The sequence below is a fragment of the Chlorocebus sabaeus genome, chromosome 7 (genome assembly GCF_047675955.1).
Source record: "Chlorocebus sabaeus isolate Y175 chromosome 7, mChlSab1.0.hap1, whole genome shotgun sequence".
Lineage (NCBI taxonomy): Eukaryota > Metazoa > Chordata > Mammalia > Primates > Cercopithecidae > Chlorocebus > Chlorocebus sabaeus.
Window position 1 is genome coordinate 31,626,252 of NC_132910.1, and position 6,391 is coordinate 31,632,642.

A 6,391-nucleotide genomic window follows, 5' to 3' on the forward strand; every position below is an offset into this window, starting at 1 on the left:
ACCTCGCTGGTGCAGAGCAGAAATCACAAGATTTTGCTACTAGTCAAGAGAGTTTAATGATTAATGATACAAAATCAACTCAGTCTAGCAAAACTCCAAGGTCCAAAGGAGCCAAGCAAACGAAAAGAATAATGATTTCTTGATTGCTAATAATTTATGGCAGAAACCACTAATAAGTTGCTTTTCTTTTTGTTTGGTATTAATTTATTTGATCCTCATAACCTTCCATCATGCAGATACTATACTATATTCCTACTTTACAATTGAGGAAAATAAGGAATAACTGAGCTTTTGATGACCAGTCAAAATAGGCAGTACCTGCCCATGGTATTAGAAGACTCTATCCTAAAGTTTGTTCTTACTGTGCATTTTCTCTCTTTCTTCTCCTTCTTTCTTTCTTTTTCTTTCTTTCTTTTTTTTTTTTTTTTTTTTACAGTTTACACATGATTTCATATATATATATATACACACTTTAAGTTCTAGGGTACATGTGCACAACGTGCAGGTTTGTTACATATGTATATATGTGTCATGTTGGTGTGCTGCTGCACTCATTAACTCATCATTTACATTAGGTATATCTCCTAATGCTCCCTCCCCCCTCCACCCTCCCCCTACCCCACGATAGGCCCTGGTGTGTGGTGTTCCCCACCTTGTGTCCAAGTGTTCTCATTGTTCGATTCCCACCTATGAGTGAGAACATGCAGTGTTTGATTTTCTGTCCTTGCGATAGTTTGCTCAGATGGTGGTTTCCAGCTTCATCCATGTCCCTAAAAAGGACATAAACTCATCATTTTTTATGGCTGCATAGTATTCCATGGTGTGTATGTGCCACTTTTTCTTAATCCAGTCTATCATTGGTGGACATTTGGGTTGGTTCCGAGTCTTTGCTATTGTGAATAGTGCCGCAATAAACATACATGTGCATGTGTCTTTTCAGCAGCATGATTTATAACCCTTTGGATATATACCCATTAATGGGATGGCTGGGTCAAATGGTATTTCTAGTTCTAGATCCTTGAGGAATCGCCACACTGTCTTCCACAATGGTTAAACTAGTTTACATTCCCACCAACAGTGTAAAAGTGTTCCTATTTCTCCACATCCTCTCCAGCACCTGTTGTTTCCTGACTTGTTAATGGTCGCCATTCTAACTGGTGTGAGATGGTATCTCATTGTGGTTTTGATTTGCATTTCTCTGATGACCACTGATGATGAGCATTTTTTCATGTTTCTGTTGGCTGTGTAAATGTGTAAATGTCTTCTTTTGAGAAGTATCTGTTCATATCCTTTGCCCACTTTTGTATGGGGTTGTTTGATTTTTTCTTGTAAATTTGTTTAAGTTCTTTGTAGATTCTGGATATTAGCCCTTTGGCAGATGGTTAGATTGCAAAAAGCATGGTACTGGTACCAAAACAGAGATATAGACCAATGGAACAGAACGGGGCCCTCAGAAATAATACCACAAATCTACAACCACCTGATCTTTGACAAACCTTACAAAAACAAGAAATAGGGAAAAAAAGATTCCCTATTTAATAAATGGTGCTGGGAAAACTGGCTAGCCATATGCAGAAAGCTGAAACTGAATCCCTTCCTTACACCTTATACAAAAATTAATTCAAGATGGATTAAAGATTTAATTGTCAAACCTAAAACCATAAAAACCTTAGAAGAAAACCTAGGCAATACCATTCAGGACACAGACATGGGCAAGGACTTCATGTCTAAAACACCAAAAGCAATGGCAACAAAAGCCAAAATTGACAAATGGGATCCAATTAAACTAAAAAGCTTCTGCACAGCAAAAGAAACTACCATCGGAGTGAACAGGCAACCCACAGAATGGGAGAAACAACTAATAAGTTTCTAATAAAAGCATTCAGTGTTCATTTAACCCCTTATACCTGGCATTATGCTGGGGTTCTGGCAATATAATTAAACATATTGGTTTCAGGGAAATTTACCTTCTTGCTGATAATATTAGGGAAGTGAACCATAGCTTTAGAATGTGATATTCAGTTCTTGGTAGGATAAAAATGACACTTACTCTTGCCAAAAAAATTTAGTTTGTTGGGTCACTGTTTACCAGGATAGACCCAAAAGCTTAAGCTATAGTTTACATTACATGTTTTAGAAGCAACTCACAAGTTTCTTTGATGCTCCTTTTGGGAATTTATAGCATTTTTAAATTGATTATTAACCTACAGTATCTTATCAAAGATGCAAGATATTTCTATGCTTATATTAAGATAATTAGGGATCCAATAGAACGTAAGAAAATTGTGTGTAGGCTTTTCTAATTCTATCTGCTATAACAAACATTTACCTTACAGCTGGGATTGGAAAAGCAATACGATCTGATTTCAGGATTGCTCAGAAATTGGAAAAAAACTGACCTGTGCTTCCCAAATTTATTTCCCAAGACAAAGATGTCTATAGCACAGAAACGTTTGCATGAATTAAAAAATCAAGATGTATTATTAAATATGGTCCTGAGTATTGCTTAACATTTCAGTTCTTTTTCTACCTGTTTGCTGGAAGCGAGAACATTGTTAACAATTTAGCACCTTTTTTTATTGAACACCACCTCCCACTGTTGGTCTTAAATAAAGGATTATATATATCAGACTTCCTTTGAGAACAGCTGCTGCTTTTTGGACTGCTAGGATTAGTGCAAACAAACCTCCCCCAGGACATTTAAGGGGGTTGGCAAATGTTGCTGTGTCTACTTTGGTTGTTATAGAGGCACCCTTGCAGTGGTTTCAGCCAGCGTTCCTGTAACATTGGCCTGCAGTCAATAAATATTTCATGTCTCTTTCCCCTAGGGTGTGCTCAGAAGACCACCCTGCAAGTTTCTGCCTCTGTGGTCACAGCTTCATGCCGTGGGCGTAAAGGTGGGTGTGCAGCCAGAGGCAGGATGTGCAGGCAAGATCCAATGTGGTTAAAATTTGGGATCACTAGTCTGGCTTTAGGGAATCTGGAGACTACTTCATGTTAACACTCATTTTAAGAGAGAAAGCATGTCCATCAGAGGACTATCATTAAGCATCAGTGTGATTCACTCAAGGGTTAATAGAAGGAAACATTCATAAGAGGCGAGGTTTCAGGTTAAGAGAGAAATAGAAGCCTCTTGTTCTTCTCACCAGAGTGTAGAATGTCTTCTTCCCCTTAGGAAGAAGACCCTCAAAGTTTCCAGAAGGTTCCAAAGGTTCCTAAAGGGACCCAAGTGGGAAAGGATCTATGTCTCCTTAGCTCTTTAAAACATGTCATGACTCATGCATCCAAACAATAATGCACTCAGTGACTGAGTGAACATCTAGTGAACCGAATGATTCAGAGATTGGTCAAGATTTATTAATTACCTAAAACAGAGACTCAAAGGCCAGGGAGTATAGAACCAGTTTTGCTTTGCTTAAGAAAATAAGAGGAAAAATAAAAATGATGTCACACGTTGATTTTGAGGCCTAATATCACTTTCCCTCCGCCCTCAGGGAGGGTAGGTCTAACTGTTGTTAGTTTCCATTTGGATGGTTTGCTTAGTTATTCCCTGTCTGTTTTCCATAGACATTGCTTGAGTACCTACTGCATGCCAAATATGCCCCAAGTGATGGGTGCAGAGATAAATAAGACCTGGTTTCTTCCCTCAAGAAGCTTGTAGTCTAGATGAGAAGATGAACAATTAAAAAAATAAGCTCTATATATCCCACGGGGGCGGAGCTGGACTACTGTAATAAGTACTGCCACCTTACTTTTGAACAGTCCTTTTTAGTTTTAATGTAGCACTTAAAGCATTCAGAATATATTTACCTGCCCTAACTAATAAGATACAGTTATTAATAGGAAATGAATGGCTTCTAAGAAGTTAGCATTTAAACCTAAGATACCTTGATGCTTGGTCCAGATTCCCTCTTTAGTGCTCATAACTCAGCTGCTGAATGTGCAGCTGCTCAAGGCTGTGCCTCTTACCCTTAGGCAACTGCCAAGGTTACATTCATTCCCAGGGTACCCTGAGGCCAATAACTAGCTGATTCAGAAATACAATGGCCTGACCCCCTTGCCACGACTTTTAATCAACACGAAGGGCCATAGCAGCTTCAAGGCACCCCTAGGATCAGCTGAGGCCTCAGTTGCTGACATAGAGAAGATAATTTTCTCCCTCCACCCTGCCTTTTTCATTTCCTTACTGGTAGGGACACAGATGCAAGACAATACTCTCGGTTAAATTTGAATTCTAGGTAAACAATTCATAATTTTTTATATAAGTATGTCCCAAATATTGCATAGGTATCCCATATGTTTATTTGCTAGGTCTGGCACTACTATGTACCATCGTAACTTTGAAGATCACTCCCTGTGAACCAACTGTGTGCTACTCTCAGCCTCAGAGTGTTGCTGGGGAATCCATTCTCTGGGAAAAGGTATTGTGGTCAGGAAGCACAAGGGAGGGCCTGGGCTGCCAAAGAAAAGTGTGAGGGGAATAAGAAGAGGATCCTCTTTCTACAGTCAGAGATGAGGGCATATTTCAACATTCTCATGGGCATAAAGAAGTTTATACTCATAAGCAAGGCAAAATTCAAAAGTTTCAGTGGTTATACAAAGCCTAAAATATTCTTTATCCAAAGCGTGATCTTGAGGCCTTAATTCTTTGTTCAGCCTCCCAAAACCTTAGCTGTATGTGTTTGTACATATAATACTAAGGCACACAGACTGTCTTTTCCTAAATTATGCAAGGCATGTGATCAATTTGGGACTTATTACTGATATTTCTTAAAGTCTCTCAAAAAGTTGATCACCCTTTCTTCATAAAACACATTTTTTACGTGTTTTACAAATTGCCACATGCACCTGGCCTTTCTACTACCTCAGCAGCTATTTCTTCCTGTCTCTTTGGCTAGCTCCTCTTTTACCTGACCTGTAAACCTTGCGGGACCCCAGGGCTCAGTTTTTGCCTCTTTTGTATTCTCTCTGTAAACTTACTTCCCATGTGATTTCACCTCTGCCTTACATACCAGATACATGCTGATGACTTCCACATTTAAATCTGCAGCCTCAACCTCTCCCAGAATTCCCCGTTCACGTAGCCAACTGCCTGTTGTAGCAATTCTGTATTGCTACAGGATATCTAACAGGCATCTGAAGCCTGACATGTTCACAACTCAACTCTTGTTCCCAAACCAGTTAAGCCTCCAGACTTCTACAGTTTAATAAACAGCACAATGATTTATTCAGTGACTCGAGCCAAAAATCTAGGAATCATCCTTGTGCCTTTCCTTTCTCTCATAACCCTCATCCAGTACACCAGCAACTCCTTTTGGCTAAACCTTTCAACAAATTCTGAGTTCTGTCACCTTTCTCTGTCTCTACTCCCTACCTCATCTTTACTTGATCTGTTGCTGTAGCTTCTCAACTGGTCTCTCTTCTTCTCACTACAGTGGATTTGACAGAGAAGTCAAAGTGAAATTTTAAAAACAGAAATCATGTCTTTTTCCTGCTCCGAACTCTTCAGTGGCTTCCCAGCCCACTAAGATGGATCTAGTCCTTTCCTCGCTCTCTTGTTCCATCCCCTAGTCTCTTCCACCTCACTAACTCTGCTTTAACCCAATGCCTGGAATGCCTTTCTCCCAGTTGTTCAGCTATTATACTCTTTCCCTCCTCAGAGATGCCTTCCCTGATGACTGTTTGAAGTGTCTTCCCTCACTTACTCCATCTCATCGCTCTTTTTATTTTTGTTAGTGCATTTTTCATGCTCCTTGATTATCTTGTATACTTTGGTGTTTACTGATTTCCTCAGGGTTATGTAAGTAGTCTGTTTCCCCCCATTAGGATGTAAACACCTTGTGTAAAGACACTTGGCTTGGCTTCTTCACTGCAGGATTTCTGGTGCCTGGTGTGAACCTGTCACAAAGGAGGTACTCGATATTTATTTATTTATTGGAATGACAATATTCCCTATTCTAGAAAAGGCTCGAGGGTTGAAAGTAAGTGAACTATACAATTAGCCAGAATGATTAGTCAAACTTTAATTCTAATAAGCTCTCCAACTGGAATGCGAAGTTTATCTGAAAATGCAATTCATTTTCTGGCCAAGCATGAAAAACCTCACAATGATTTACCGATTTTTAAGTAAGGTAAATTTTGTAGAAGGATTAGGAAAGCCTTAAACCCTAATATGGTATCACCATGTTTGCAAGCTCCCCTAGACAATTTATCTGTGCCCTTGCTGGATGTGGTCAAGAGTCTAAGGATCTGCCTTATGATCAACAGTTAAGAGTTGAACACAAAATAGCATATAATATTAATAAATACCTGTAAGGCCTAAAACTGAGACATTCACGAACAAATATGCAAATACATAACTACTCTTTGATTATTTTTAGGATAATCCACC